The sequence below is a fragment of the Gopherus flavomarginatus genome, chromosome 25 (assembly GCF_025201925.1).
Source record: "Gopherus flavomarginatus isolate rGopFla2 chromosome 25, rGopFla2.mat.asm, whole genome shotgun sequence".
Classification (NCBI taxonomy): domain Eukaryota; kingdom Metazoa; phylum Chordata; order Testudines; family Testudinidae; genus Gopherus; species Gopherus flavomarginatus.
In genome coordinates, this window is record NC_066641.1 from 3,381,926 (window position 1) to 3,397,483 (window position 15,558).

The 15,558-nt window shown below is 49.5% G+C and overlaps 1 pseudogene; it reads left to right on the forward strand.

Annotated features, from left to right (window-relative positions):
• The first annotated feature begins 239 nt into the window (after window positions 1–239).
• LOC127040774 (uncharacterized) lies at window positions 240–2,142 on the forward strand (annotated as a pseudogene).
• Window positions 2,143–15,558: the final 13,416 nt, after the last annotated feature.

Genomic DNA, 15,558 nt, shown 5'->3' on the forward strand with positions numbered 1-15,558 from the left:
ACAGCATTGGCAGTGGACATGGAAAAGCCCGGACGGAGTCACACTAAATCAGATTGATTATGTAATGACGGATACCAGAAGAATCTTCAGTGACAATAGGAGAACGAATCATTTTCACAGGGCTCAGACCAATGTATGTTGTGCTCAAAACTATGTGTTGACAATGTCTATGAAGACTGAGTTAAGAGAAGCAAAAATGGCTCTTCAATGAAGAGGCATTTGCACAGGACGCGAGTGAAATGGACCTTGAGTATAAGATCCACAAGGACATCAATGAGGATTATGAAGAGTTTATCTCGCAGATAATCTCAGCAGCTAAGAACGCAAAGACAAGAAGAGGATCAGTGAGGAAACTGAATATGATGGCGAGGAGGCTGCGCATGAAATTAGAAGGAAAAATGGGCAAAGAATACAGACCACTATGCAAAGAAATTCATGTGACGAACAAAGAAGACTACGAAGACTTTAGAAAGAAGAAATTGAGAGAGGCAGCCGAAAAGAACGAGAGTCTGTAGAGGGTAGAAAGTGATGTTAGGCTGAAACAGATTATCCTGGCAGCGCTGAAAGATGAAAATGGTGAAAGGACATCAGAAAGGAGCAAGGTGAATGAAATATGTACAAAATTCTACAATGACCTCTACTCCTCACATGTCAATGTCCAGTGTACACTGTCAAGGCAGCAGGTTATAGAAGAAGTTCTGACGTTATGTGGGAAGAAATTCAATAAGCAGGTCGTAACATAAAGAGAGAGAAGAGTCCAGGAGTGGACGATGGTTGACTGGAATATCTCAAAGCAAGGGAAGATACTCTCTTCAAAGCATTGGCGCAATGGCTCACCATCTACATCAATAGCAAGCGTGTTCTAGATGCATGGAAGAAATCAAAAACAATACTAGTGATGAAGAAAGGTGATCCAGAAGAACTGAGCAACTACCAGCTGATCACACTTCTCTCCCAAGTGTATAAAGTCTTTAACCGTGTCATACTCAATCGGATTAAGAAGGATCTTGAAATACACAAAAGCAGAGAACAAGCTGGTTTCTGTTCAGGATATTCGACAATTGATCATATTCACGCAGTTTCGCAGTTCATAGAAAAATACAAGGAATACAAAGTACCATTGTGTATTGCATTTGTCAAGTAAAAAAAGGCATTTGACTTGGTAGAGATTAACGCTGTACTCAACACGCTCAATGAAATCAATATCGACCCGAGGTACATCAACCTGCTGGAAGAAATTAACCGCAATTGCTCGATAGATATAACATTATTCAATGTCCCCTGCATTATTACTATATGCAGAGAAGTCAGACAAGGTGACAAAATCTCACCGAAGCTGTTTGCAACAGTACTGGAGTTTCTGTTCAAGAAATTGAACTAGGAAGAAGAAATAAGAATTGACAGAGAACAGTTAATGCATCTTCTCTTCGTTGATGACTGTGTAATATTGGCAAAGGACACAGCAGAGCTGAGAACAAACTGCAGCAACTGCAAACACTTTTACATGATATCGAGTTGGAAGTGAACACATAGAAGACTAAATGGATGTGGAATGAGCACTGTGCAGAAGGAATCATTACTGTAAACAGGAAAGAAATTGAGAGGTCGACAAATATATTTACCTGGGTCAGCAGCTGAGCAGAGACAACTCATGCGAAGGGGAAATGCAGTAGGAGACGAGAGGCGGGGTGGGCAAGTTTCAACAAAATAAAGACGTCTCTAACAGATGATGAACTGCCCGTGAAGAAAAGGAAAGAACTGTTTAACTCTACTGTTCTGCCAGCAATGATATATGGAGCAGAAAGCTGTCCAAAGACGAAAGCAGAGGAAGAAAAATTAGCTGTCACCCAGAGAGCAATGGAAAGGCGAATATGTAAGATATTGCACATTGCTCATATATCAAATGAGGAGATCATAAGGCGTACAGAGATGACCGACGGAGTGTGAGCAATGTATGATACAAAGTCATGTGTATGGGCCAGTCATGTGATCCACAGGCAAGACAATAGGTGGACAACCCGCATCAGTGACTGGATCCCCAGAGACCACAAGCGACTGCTGGGCAGACTGAAAATGCACTGGGCCGATCTCATGATAACACTCTTTGGCCAGAAATGGAAAGCATGTGCTCACAACAAATAGAAGGGTGTGGCGTCGACTTGCGTTTGTGAAGGGATGGAGGAGGACAAGCCGGACAAAGGTGATTCTGAAAACTGACCATTTATTCCTACCCTTTGTTTCTTATCTTTTAACCAGATACCAATCCACGAGAGAACCTTCCCTTTTATCCCATGACAGCTTACTTTGCTTAAGAGCCTTTGGTGAGGGACCTTGTCAAAGCCTTTCTGAAAATATAAGTACACTATATCCACTGGATCCCCCTTGTCCACATGCTTTTTGACACCCCCCCAAAGAATTCTAGTAGATTGGTGAGGCATGATTTCCTTTTACGAAAACCATGTTGACTCTTCCCCAACAAATTATGTTCATCTGTGTGTCTGACAATTCTGTTCTTTACTATAGTTTCAACCAGTATGCCCAGTACTGAAGTCAGGCTTACTGGCCTGTAATTGTTGGGATCGCCTCTGGAGCCCTTTTAAAAATTGGTGCCACATTAACTATCCTCCAGTTATTTGGTACAGAAGCTGATTTAAGTGGTAGGTTACATACCACAGTTAGTAGTTCTGCAATTTCACATTTAAGTTCCTTCAGAACTCTTGGGTGAATGCCATCTGGTCCTGGGGACTTATTACTGTTTAGTTTACCGATTTGTTCCAAAACCTCCTCTAATGACACCTCAATCTGGGACAGTTCCTCAGATTTGTCACCTAAAAAGAATGGCTCAGGTTTGGGAATCTCCCTCACATCCTCAGCTGTGAAGACCGATGCAAAGAATTCATTTAGTTTCTCTGCAATGGCTTTATCATCCTTTAGTGCTCCTTTAGCATCTCGATTGTCCAGTCGCCCCACTGATTGTTTAGCTGGCTTCCTGCTTCTGATGTACTTTTTTGCTAATTCTTTTTGAGTCTTTAGCTAGCTGTTCATCAAATTCTTTTTTGGTCTTCCTAATTATACGTTGAACAAGGGCAGAGAGGCTAGAGGCGTGGCTTGTCGGTGACCGGGCACAGATCTTTGGAGTTCTGCACCCTCCGGCAGGGGTTTTGGAGTTGGCACCCGGAATCTCCATGGCACCAGTACTGCTCCAGGGACAGGTTGAGGGACTGACAGTACTGTTCCCCAGACCATTGCCGATCCCCCAGGCAGGGCCGGCTCCAGGCACCCGTGCAGCAAGCAGGTGCTTGGGGCAGCCAACAGAGAGGGGCGGCACGTCTGGCTTTTCAGCGGCAATTCAGTGGGAAGGACCGAATTGCTGCCGAAGAATGACGCGGCGGTGGTAGAGCTGCCACCGAAGTGCCGCTGATCGCGGTTATTCTTTTTTTGTGCTGCTTGGGGCTGCAAAAATGCTGGAGCCGGCCCTGCCCCCAGAGTGGCATCATCATGTGCGGCTGCATCTTCATGACGCCGCGCCTGCTCTGGTTCCTGGTCCTGCTCCATATCCCGGTACCGTTAATTAAGTGTGAGGCATAGTTTACTGACCCAGGGTTGTCGCAGATCCGCCGAGTGCTGCCAGTCGCCGAGGCCCCGATCCAGGCGCTCGTCTAGGTCAGCCAGATCCAACTCCAGGAGGAGCGACTGATACCGATTGGGACAGAGCCACCACTCAGCCCCGTCTTGGTCGTAGGGGAGCGACCGCTCAGGCTCTAGCTCAGATTCAGAGTGAGGTTCCCTAGTTGTGGGACAAGCTCCAATTCTGTGCAGTACAGGAACAAGGGGTTCTGTTCCCGATACTTTTTAATCCCCAAAGCCAAGCGTGGTCAGCAGCCCATATTAGACCTACGGGGCTTGAACTGCTACTTAGCAAAACTGAAGTTCCGCATGGTCTCCTGGCCTCCATTATCCCCTCCCTGGATCCGGGAGACTGGTACACCGCCTTCGATCTGAAAGATGCATACTTCTACATCACCATCTTTGAGGGACACAGATGCTTCCCGACCACTATCAGTTCGTGGTCCTCCTGTTTGGGCTAGTGACAGCACCATGGCTATTTACCAAGTGCACGTTGGTGGTGGCGGCTTACCTCAGATGTCGGGGTATCCAGATCTACCAGTACCTCGACAACTGGCTCGTCAAAGGAAACTCCAGGTCCAAGGGGATGTCATGGTGCTGCTGGCCACGTGCCGTCGCCTCGGCCTGTTGGTGAACGACAAAAATTCCACATTAGTTCCAGTACAAAAGACAGAGTTCATCAGAGCAGTGCTCAGCTCGACCTTCACCAGGATGCTCCTGCCGCTGGAGAGATTCAGGGCACTAATGGACCTCATCACAGAAATCTCCGCATTTCCCTTGACCACGGCCAGGGTTTACCTTCACCTCCTAGGTCACATAGCAGCGTGCACATACGTGGTGTGCCATGTCAGGCCCCGGATGTGACCCTTGCAGCAGTGGCTGGCGACATGAGTGGCTTTGGGTGCCTTCATACAACAGGGCCACCCAGGGAGGGCAAGAGGGGTAATTTGCCCCAGGCCTCGCAGGGGCCCACATGAGAGTTTTTCGGGGCCCCTGGAGCGGGGTCCTTCACTTGCTCTGGGAGCCGCGGAAAACTCTTGTGGGGCCCGGGCCCCAGGAGCTTCCTCCTCTCCCGGTCTTCGCCGGCGGAGGGTCCTTCTGCTCCGGGACCCGCCACCGAAGTGCCCCGGAGACCCTCGGTAGGGACCCCCCGCTGCCGAATTACCACCGAAGACCCGGCTGCACTTTGGTGGCGGGTCCTGCTTCAGTGGTAATTTGGCGGTGGGGGGGCCCCCACCATGGGTCTCCGGGGCACTTCAGCGGCGAGTCCCAGAGCGGAAGGGCCCTTCACGGCCGAATTATTGCCGAAGTGGAGGCCTCCGCCGCCGAAGACCCCAGGCCCCCGAAATCCTCTGGGTGGCCCTGTCATACAATCTAGCTGGGACTGGGACTCCACCTGTTGTTGTGATGAGTGACAAAAGCACCTGGAGGGGTTTGCTGCTTGTTATTAGCAAAGCATTGTGCAACACAGCCCAGGCTGGAGAGTTAAGGGAACACAGCAGTACCCCAGTTGCAGGTGGTACCCTGGGGATCCCGTCGCATCCAAATGCACTGGATTTTTGCACTTACTGGAAGGTTATGAAGGGATGAGTGGCTAAAGTAGCAGAAGTTGCCCTACCTTACATCATCTTCCCTGTCAGCATTTTAGACACAGAGAGAAGCTTTAGTAAAAAATAAAAATCTACCTACAGACAAGAGAGAATCACTTTCTGAGGAAAACACTAAAAGGCTAACTATATTATACCACAATGGAAATGTCTGCCAGAATGGCAAAAAGACTGACATTTACATTTGTCAATTTGTGATGCTTCTCAGCAATAAACGATTGGTTTGATAGTTTGAAATTATTTAACCAAATTTGAAATCAATGTAAGCATTCCTTCAAAATATGGGCAGCTTGAAAGTGCTGAGTTTAATTTAAAATGGCACCCATGACAGCTGCAATGGTGAATTATTTTATGTTTAGTGCATTTTTAAATTTTTTTTATTATTCAAGTATGAATTCAGTTAGATTGACACCAGAAGAGGCTCTTACTGCTCGGGACTTCCTGTTGTACTGTTCAACAAAGTCAGTTTGGTCATATTCCAGAGTGCTACTTTAAAAAGTAATTTTGAATGTGTGACTTTTACTGCACACTGTATATCTGCAGGACGTTTTCCTTAAATTGTAGGATTTGTTTGTAAAATCAGTTTTCCCCATTGCAACCCAATTCTGAACATTTTCTATGCATTTATAGTAAGGCTACTTAATTGTTGTACATGTATCAAATAATTTGGATTAAAAAACCATAAAGGCAGAATTATTATTTTTAATGGAAAAAACAAAATCAGAAAATAATAAATCCTAAAATTCACAATAATAAAATGGATTTCATAGGGCCCTACCATATATTTTGTACCCTGGTATTACCATGTCCCACTGATTATCATCATTCCACCAAGTTCCTGTGATGCCTGTTATATCAATATCCAACTGAATACCAAGCACTCACGTTCACCCATCTTAGTATTTAGACTTGCATTTGTATAGAAGCACTTATAAAATTTGTCAATATTTAGTTGTCTGCCTTCACGTGATGTAATTGAATGGGACTCTTTTTCGTCTGTTTCTTTCCAGTTCCTACCTGTACTTCACCAACTTCTATCCTCTTCTCTTTTCCAGGATGTAGAGCAGAGGTGGGCAAACTATGGCCCGTGGGCCACATCCGGGCTGGGGGACCATCCTGCCCAGCCCCGAGCTCCTGGCCCAGGAGGCTCGCCCCGGCCCCTCCCCTGCTGTCCCCCCTCGCCTGCAGCCTCAGCTCGCTTGCTCCACTGCTGAAGCAATGCTCTGTGCCTCGGGGCTGTGAGCTCCTGGGGCTGCAGAGCCCAGCCTGACCCAGTCTCTGTGCTGTGCGGCAGCGTGACCCAACTCCAGCCGGGCAGCACGGTTGTAGCGCCACCAGCAACCAGTGCTCCAGGTAGTGCAGTAAGGGGGCAGGGAGTGGGGAAGGGGTTGGATAGAGGGCAGGGGAGTTCAGGGTGGTGTTCAGGGGCTGGGGGTGTGGATAGGATTGGGGCGGTCGGGGGGGGAACAGGGGGTTGAATGGGGGCAGGAGGCCTGGCGAGGCAGTCAGGAAGGAGGGAGGGTTGGATGGGGCAGCAGGGGGCAGTCAGGGGACAGAGAGAAGGGGTGGTTGGATGTGGCCAGGGTCCCGGGGGGGCCATCACAATGAGAGGAGGGGTTGGATGGAGCGGCAAGGGTCTGGGAGTGGTCAGGGGACAGGGAGCAGGGCTGTGTGGATGTGTGTCCCGGGGAGCGGGGGAGGGCAGATAGGAGGTGGGGGCCGGGTCACAATCCCCTCTCCTAACTGGCCCTGCATACAATTTACGAAACCTGATGCAGCCCTCAGGCCAAAAATTTTGCCCATCCCTGATGTAGAGTATCCCCTTTAATAAATTCTCCCTTAAGGGATGTCTCTGTTGGAACCATGTGCTCCTCCTCACCTGTCAGCTTTTCCTCAGTTTAAAAACTTTTCTACAACTTTTTCAGTTTTACAGGCCAGCAGACAAAGCCCATCCTTCCTGTATAAGCTCCTTCCTCAAAAGGTCCCCCACTTCCTAATAAACCTTAGACCCTCCTCTGAACATCATCATCTCATCCATGCTTTGAGACCCTGCAGTTCTGCTTGTCTAACTGGCCCTGCGCATGAAATTGGGAACATTTCGGAGACTATTACTATGGAGTCCTGGACTTTAGTCTCTTACCTAGCAGCCTAAATTTGGCCTCCAGGACATCTCTCCTGCCTTTCCCTATGTCACTGGTACCTACATGTACCACAACAACTGACTCCTCCCCAACACTGCAAATAAATCTGTCTAGGTATCTCAAGTTGTCTGCAACCTTAGTACCCAGCACGCAAGTCACCACATGGTTCTCCCAGTCATCACAAACCCAACTATCTGAATTTTTAATAATAAAATACCCCATCACTGTGACCTGTCCCTTCCTAATAACTGGGGTCTTCTCCCCTGGAGATGTATCCTCAGTATGAGAAGATACCATGACATCATCTGGAAGGAGGGTCCCAATTGGAACAATTGTTTCCTTCTGCTCCATCTTGATGTTCTCCTTCCCCAAGACTTTCATCTTCCTCAACAGCACAGAGGCTGTCAGATGTGGGGTGGGGCCTCTCTGCTGTGTTCCAGAAAGTCTCGCCTATGGACCCGTCTGCCTCCCTTAGCTCCTCCAGTTCAGCCACTCTGGTCTCCAAAGCCTGGACTTGGTCTCTGAGGGCCATGAGCTGCTTGCACCGAATGTGCGCCTATGTCACCTGCCACAAGGTACATGCTGCTTTCAGTGCAACAGATTGGAGAGCCCCTGCTCTGCTGCTGGACGTCTACCTGAATTGTTTTTACTTTTGCAGGGTTTGTCTGTTCTTTGTGTTTGTGTTTTGGAGGGAGTCATTTTTTTTGACAGGGAGGTGTTATTGGCCTAAGTTTATGGTGGGGATGATATGATGGGATAGTCAAAGACCAATTAATTGCCAAAATCAGGCTATTAGCAGTAAATATGCCCAATGGCTTGTGATGAGATGTTTAATGGGGTGGGATCTGAGTTACTACAGAGAATTCTTTCCTGGTGAGTCTTGCTCACATGTTCACGGTTTAGCTGATCGCCATATTTGGGGTCAGGAAGAAATTTTCCTCCAGGGCAGATTAACAGAGGCTCTGGAGGTTTTTTGCCTTCCTCTGCAGCGTGGGGCACGGGTCACTTGCTGGAGGATTCTCTGCAGCTTGAGGTCTTTAAAGAATGTTTATTGGGTGTATCTGGCTGCCATGCTCCCTCTTTAAACTCCCTTGCAAAACTCCCTGATCGCTAGTTACCCTGGTCATTATAACCCTCTTCTCCATGAGTTAGCCCCGCCCTCTTGTCAAGTGACCCTAAAGGAATTAGCATCAAAGGATGGCAGGCTACAGCCACCTTGTCTAGCAGGCTGCTAGGCTCAGCACACAGCCCCCTCACAGATCGCACTATAAACTTCAATCAAGGAAGCATATGGCACGCAAGCAAGCATGTAGCTCACAACAACAAACAAACTCACTCACCACAAGGTCCATCTTCTGTTCTTATGACCTGTTCTGAAAGGAAGAGCTTCCATTAACCAAATACAGATCATGAAAACCCAACAGACACTAGCACCACCGCCTAGCTCACTTCTCAACATCCTGCTTTGCAATATGGGATAATTCCAAGTCATTCCAGGGACACTGTGTGACCCACACACCTCCTGGGGGTGGGGCTCTGTCCCATCTAGTTGCGAGAGCGATTAATGAGTCTACTCTACAGCCTTAGCGAAGAAGGCCTTGGCTTTTAGCTCATAATGTGGAGGCTCATGCACTAAGCTCCAGAGGTCCCAGGTTCAATTCTGCCTGCCGACGACCAGGGTCTGTCTGCAGGGGCAGCTCTAGGCACCAGCAAAGCAAGCAGGTGCTTGGGGCGGCCAGCTTGCAGGGGCGGCAGCGATCCAGCCTGGGAGCTGAGAACCAACAGGGATCCCTGGGAGCTGTAGTTCCTTGGTTAGCTCCCTGCCTATAGAGCCAGCTCTGGAGCAGGGAAAGAACTACATTTCCCAGCATTCCCTTGGCCACTATCAACAGGAAAGGGAGGGGAAGGGAGTGTGGTAGCTGAAACCTCATGCTGCAGCTTGCTGTGCATGCAGAGCTCACTGCTAGAGCAGGGGGGCAGTGTGAATGGGGAACAAGTGTGCCCAAGGAGTAGAAAGCTTTGACCCAGATATCCCCTTCAGAAGACATCCCCAGACTGGCTTAGGGATATCGGTGTGACCTCACCTTGCAGCCCCCAAAGGAGGAATTGGGGGGACTAAATGGACAGTGCCCCTCTCTACCTGAAGCCTAGCAAGGGAGGTACGTGGATCCCACCAGAATTTAAAATGAAAAGTAAGGGAGGGGAGGCTCTACTGGACCTGGGCAGCTTTAGATACAGTACCAGGCACGTAGGAGGATTTCCACTTCTGAGCCATGGAAGCAGAAATTGACTTTTCCTTTTCAGAGTTAGCTAATATTCAGAAAGGGAATCTAGCACCTGCCTTCCAGATTTGAACACCTCAAAATTCAGAAATGCTCAAGCTCAGTTTGGGCAGCTGTTACTTCATTTCTCCCAAATCAAATATACTGATCCACTGTAACTTGCTGTAGAAAAAGTAGGATAAAATTGAGCAAGAAATGCTTCCCAGTGGTTATTAGGACTGGAATTGCTATTTTCAATAGCCATTGCCTTTTTTTTTTTAATAGTTTTGTTTGTTTAAAAGGAAGACAGTGCTATTGCATTGGCAAATTCCCCATAGAAACAAAGAGTGGGACAAAACAATAATAAAGGCACCTCAACTTTTCCTCATTTATGGAGGACAGTCTTATATATGCATCCAGATATCCTCCAATCACACAAGCTGAAAATTGTTTCACTTTACTGCAGTTCTGTAACCATATGGGAACCAATCCTGTCTGTGCTCTGTGCACATCCAAAATTCCTGCTGAATGACCCACCTTGTGTACCAGTGACCCAGGGCTGAGGCGGAAGGAGGATGCAAGTTTGGGGGCGGAACCCAGGGCTGGGGCAGCAGGGGGGTGCAGGTGGTGGGGAGGCCCAGAGCTGGGACAGCAGGGGGTGCAGGTGTGCGGGGGAGAGCCCAGGGCTGGGGCAGCAGAGGGTGCAGGTGTGGAGGGGAGAGCCCAGGGCTGGGGCAGCAGGGGCGAACCCAGGGCTGGGGTGGGGGCAGCCAAAATTTTTTTTTGCTTAGGGCACCAAAAAACCTAGAGCCGGCCCTGTCTGTCAGTGTTACAATTTTTATACCTAGATGGAGATTGTTTCACTGTCAGATGGCTCATCGGATGGGTTTGAACACTCAGGCCTTGAAATCCACAGCACAGACTTTGTCTTCTCTGTAAGTGGCAGAACGAAAGCCGACTGTTTTCCTTGGCAGTTTGTTACCAGCTGGCCTACTTTTAAAGGGCTGAGGCAACGAAAATCTTGAATCGGCAACAGGTGACTTTTGGGGCTACAAATTATTTTCTTTTGGGGAAATGTGGGCAATTTTAAGGAGTCCTCAGTCCCTGTCTCTTTGCTACCATCTGGTGGCTTTTTGAATGCGCAGCCACATCGGCTGCTGCACCATGTTGCCAACGTTGGGGATTTCTTTTGAAACGGTGAGGATTCAGACTTTTAGAAATAAACTATTGTTTGGTCAGCTGTGGGCTACTTTTCACAAGTGACTGGTGAAAACCTGAGCTTTCATGTTTCCCCGTACTGTAAGAAACAGCATACCCCTGGCCAGTAGGCTACAAAACCGTATTTGTGGAACAGAGCTGGGATGTAGGGCATGAGGATACCTGGTTTCTATTCCTGGCTCTGGGAGGTATATTGTGGCTTAGTGGTTACAGAAAGCACAGCCACATGTAACACTGTCCCTGTTTGGGTCATCTGGGAGGACTGAACATGGCACTTCTGTGTGTAAAAGAATAAGCCTTGAGCTGAAGAACCAGGCCTTATTACAGGCAAGCAATAGCACAGACAAAAACAATATGTGGTTTAGCTGCTCCATTTTCCATAAGGATGATGATGTAAAACATGGGAACAAAGGCAAATGGGACTGAGCATAGAATGGGAATGAGCATAGAAATGGAAGTCACTACATCTGAGGAGGAAGCAAAACTCGTCGCGCCCAATGCAGGAGAACTGGGTAATCGTCACAGAAAACTGCAAGGACTGGCACACAAGACTGCAAGTCCGGTAGCGAGGAATTTTAATAAATCTATCAAACTGGAGGGTGGTATTCATAGACTTTAAGGTCAGAAGGGACCGTCATGATCATCTAGTCTGGCCTCCTGCACAGAACCTTACCCGCCCACTCCTCAGATTACCTCTCATTTTCATTATGATAAATTAGCCAGATTGAGCTTAAGTCTCTTATTGTAAAGCCTTTTCCCACTGTATGACTAGAGAATATTTAAGAAAAGGCAAAAAAGTGATCCAGGCTACTACAGATCTATTAGTCTGACTTCAGTAGTATGCAAGGTGTAGCAGGGTGGTCACCCAGCTCCTGCCCTGAAGAGGGCTGTGGCTGTGAAGAGCTAAGCTGATTGGGGGAAGCAGCCACAGCTGGGGCCAAGCCCAATCAGGCCATAGCTGGCCCTAGAAGAGGGCTGAGGGCCAGAGGCTGAAAGGGAACCCTCTCTCTGCAGCTGTAGAGAGAGGAGGACTGGACTGCCTAGGAGCTGAGAAGGATCCCTCAGGTGGAGCAGGGCTGGGAAGGGCAGGCGGAGCTGGGGAGCTCCAGCCTAGTCAAACCCCAGGCTGCAGGCCTTGCTAAAAGGCCAAAAGGATACTGGGGCTGCAGAAGGCAGCCCAGAAATAGGCAAAGGCAGCAGTTCCTAACCCCCTTGCTGATGAAGAACAGTTTACAGACTGCAGTCTGCCCCAGTGAGCAGGGGCTAGACGATGACTGGCAGTTGCCATTAAGACAAGGTGGGGATAGAGGGTTGGGGGTTCCCCTGGGAGGGGAAACCCCGATTGTGGGTTGTTTCTGGGGGCAGAACCCAGACACAGAGGGGCACCGGGGTCTGGGAGGGACACGGGGGCCAGCAGCAGGCGAGACACCAGCCTGCAGAGGACACTCCGGGATGGAAGAACTAATTCCCAGGATGACCAGCAGGAGGCCCCGTGCCACTGAGTCTAAAAGGTACTAAAGCTCATTAAAAGGGTTGGACAAATATTTTCCATCAAAACTTTTTCTGGATCGAAAACTAGGGGTTTTTAAAAGCAGAAAAAATCACGGACAATGTCTGCTTTCCTTCAAAATTTGCTGTGGTTTTTTATAATTGAAAAACTGAAATTTGTCTGCCAAAACCTGACCATGATTTGGGGTTTCAGAAGTGTGTGGCCAAATATTTGCTGCTTGCTGTATTTGATTATTTAAAGAAACAATACAAAAATTCTGCTTTAAAAAAATGCAAAAATTTTTGAACCACCTCAGCTTGTGACCAAATGCCTGAGCCCATCCAGTCAGAGAGTTTTCCAGGTTCTGATACTCTTCTGGCTTCCTTGACTCATATCTGTCTCCATAACTTTGGGTTCATTTAGGTTAGAACATAAGAACATCCATACTGGGTCAGACCAAAAGTCCATCCAGCCCACTATCCTGTCTACCGACAATGGCCAATGGCAACTGCCCCAGAGGGAGTGAACCTAACAGGTGATGATCAAGTGATCTCTCTCCTGCCATCCATCTCCACCCTCTGAGAAACAGAGGCTAGGGACACCATTCCCCACTCATCCTGGCTAATAGCCATTAATGGACATAACCTCCATGAATTTAACTGTTTCCTAGAGACTGGATTGATGGGGTCCTTCACAAACTGGAGACGGTTACTGTGGGTTTTTTCTTTAGTATAACTTATGTACATACTCCACTAACTGAGCATTTGAGCTTGTTCCAGAATTTGGGATGAGCCTATGTTATGAAAACTGAAATGCTCAAAATAGCACATGCATGTGAATGGACATAGGGTGCTAAAATTAAATTAACCCAGGGGTCTCAAACTGGGGGTCGGGACCCCTCATAGGGTCACGAGGTTATTACTGGGGGTTGCGAGCTGTTAGTCTCCACCTCAAACCCCTCTTTGCCTCCAGCATTTATAATAGTGTTAAATATATAAAAAAGTGTTTTTAATTTATAAGTGAGGGGTCACACTCAGAGGTTTGCTATATGAAAGGGGTCACCAGTACAAAAGTTTGAGAACAACTGAATTAACCCCTCTGGAGCCTCAGGGAATGCAGAGGAGTTGGGGGGTCTCCCTTGGTAGGGTTGGGAAGGAGGTAGGTGGTGTAGGATATTGCTCTTCTCATGTGATCCATCCCCCATGGCTTTCTTGGCTCTATCACTGTTAATCTAAAGTGGCTAATTTTAATGAAACTACCCTCCCCGACATGAATCTCCCTATGGCACTGAAATTAAATGTAGACTATAATTTGGCATTTGAGAAGTGAAAGGGATGGTAGCCTTAAGGGAAAAGATAACAGCTTGGCTCTTTGTGTTAAATAGCTGTCTGCAAGCCTCAAACTGTTGAATGAGCTTTAGGGTAGGGAAGGCTGTGCCTCCCCAAACAGCCTGGCCCTGCCCCGTATCCGACCCTCACCAACTTCCTGCCCACCAACTGCCCCCCTCAGAATCCCCGACCCATCCTGCTCCTTGTCTCCTCACCACCACCTCCGAGATGCCCCCCAACCACCACCCCGGGACCTCATCCCCCACCAACCCCCCTGCTCCCTGTCTCCTGACTGCCCCGACCCCTATCCACACACTTCCACCGAGTCCTGACAGACCCCCAGAATGCCCATGATCCAACCCCCCGTTCCCCATTCCCTGACTGCCTCCCCAAACCTCTGCCCCCTCCCTGTCCGCTGATTTTTCCCGGGACTCCCTGCCCCTTATCCAACCGCCCTGGCCTCAGCCCCCTTATCATGCCGCTTACCCCCGCCTGCCCCCTTTCCCAGAGCCTCAGCGTGCCGCATTCAGGAGTGGCCCTGGACAATGCCGCAGTGGCATGGCCCCAGATGAACCTGAGCTCCCGCCGCTTGGCTGCAGCTCGCCGCCCTGCCCCCTTACCACGCAGCTCTGAGCGGGAGGAGCTCAGGCCCCACTGGAGCCACACTGCTTTAGCTCTGTCCAGGGCCGCTCCTGGACATGGCACACTGAGGCACCTGGGGATGGGGGAAGGCAGGGGTGGGGCCAGGTAGGGAGCCTCAGACATTCTCATGGGGGCCCCTGCAAGGCCTGGGGCAAATTGCCCCACTTGCTCTTCCCCACTCTCCCCCAGGGTGGCCCTGTCTGGTCATGGTGCAAGGTCAGGAAGAATACCTTGTGAATCCAATCTTTGGTTCCAAGATCCTCTGAGAGAAGCTCCTGTACCTCCCAGACTGGGAAGATGGAGTGCCATGCCCCCATCAACCTCCGCTCCAACCACCAGGCCTGACAGAGGAGCTGGACACTGCAGGGGGATACTGGGAGCAGTGGCGGATTACTGCAGGGGCCAACAGGGCCCATGCTCAGGGGCCCCGGCCAATTTGGGGCCCCCCACAGGATCCCAGAACTCGTGCCCTGCTCCTCCTCTTCCCTCTCTGAGGCCTCGCCTCCTGGCCAGGCCAGAAGCCGGAGGCCGGCTGTAGTAGGGTAAGTATATTCCCGCCACCCCGACCTGCCTGAGCCACTCACCCAAACCCCTCTCCTCAGTCCCCATTCCCACACTAGAGTTGCCAACCCTCCAGGATTGGCCTGCAGTCTCCAGGAATTACAGATGAATCTTTCATTAAAGATTATGCCATGTGATGACATGTCCAGGAATACATCCAACCAAAATTGGCAGCCCCTCCACTCCCTGCACATGGACCTGGCCTGAGCCTCTCTCCCCCACCCAGGGCCGGCCTTAGGGAAAATGCTGCCCTGGGCGAACTTTCATTTTGGTGCCCCTGGCCCCCTGGGGCTCCCAAGTGTCCCTGAGCCTGTAACTCCTGCATGCTGCCCCCTCCTGTGCCCCTAATCTCTACACTGTGCTCCTAACCCGTACACCACTTCCTGTGGCCCTAATCCCTGCAACACCTTCTGCACCCCTAACCTATGCACCCCCTCCTGCATCCAACCTCTGCACCGTACCCCCTCCTGCACCCCAACCCCTGAAATCCCTTCTGTGCCCCTAACTCCTACACAAGTACAGCCCTTGGGGTGGGGTGGCTTTAACAGTCTAACACAGACTTCTGCCACCTAGGACTCCCAGACCCAATTGCTCAGGTTCTCACTCATCTGCCTGCAGCTCCTGAACTGCGAAGAGTTACTATGGGACTGTGGCTCTGGGAAAAGGCCCGGCTGCTCATGGTGT